This window comes from Chiloscyllium plagiosum, unplaced genomic scaffold, assembly GCF_037043375.1.
Source record: "Chiloscyllium plagiosum isolate Xiang-an unplaced genomic scaffold, Cpla_swu_hap1 HiC_scaffold_14, whole genome shotgun sequence".
NCBI lineage: Eukaryota > Metazoa > Chordata > Chondrichthyes > Orectolobiformes > Hemiscylliidae > Chiloscyllium > Chiloscyllium plagiosum.
In genome coordinates, this window is record NW_028270152.1 from 26,078,072 (window position 1) to 26,079,050 (window position 979).

Genomic DNA, 979 nt, shown 5'->3' on the forward strand with positions numbered 1-979 from the left:
TCTGTGCTGCATAACTCTATGACTCTAAACGTTTGTATGATAAAGATAATTGTTAATGGCTTTGCAATTCAACCCTGAAATCCTGCCATGTTCTTACCCTTTACACATCCACACATTCTACTGTTTAAGAGATTATGTGGTCTACTGAGCTAGATCTGAAGAAAGATTTGCCTTATCAAGTATTCTTATAACTGAGATCAAAACCAAGAAAAGGATCCAACATTTAAATACGACAAAGATAGTAAAAATATGGACAGACAAAGGTGGATGCAGTTTTGGCTGAATAAATATGAGTACAACACTTTGAGACAAAGGCAAGCAGTGAATCTTGACTTTAATGGAAAACCACTGAAAACAACCAAAGAATATAAGAAATAGAAACAATGTTCTTTGTGTGGACATTTTTCAAGATGTCACCACCTATTTTCCTACATTCTATATCTTCCATGTCCTTTTCCACAGTAAATACTGATGCAAAATACTCATTCGGTATCTGCCCCATCTCCTGCGGCTCCACACAAAGGCCACCTTGCTGATATTTGAGTGGCCCTATTCTTTCCCTAGTTACCCTTTTGTCCTTAATGCATTTGTAAAGACCCTTTGAATTCTCCTTAACCCTATTTACCAAAGCTATCTCATGCCCCCTTTTTGCCCTCCTGATTTCTCTCTTAAGTATGAGGGACAGGATGTACGTGTAAGGCATTTGGATGGGTATATGAATAGGAAGGGATTGGAGGGATATGGGCTGGTTGCTGGCAGGTGGGACTAGATTGGGTTGAGATATCTGGTCGGCATGGACGGGTTGGACTGAAGGGTCTGTTTCCATGCCGTATATCTCTATGACTTTATGACTCTAAGTATACTTGTACTGCCTTTATACTCTTCTAAGGATTCACTCGATTTATCCTGTCTTTAGTCATCCAGCATTCCCTTTAACTACCAGCCTTTCCTTTCACCCTAACAAGAATATACTTTCTCT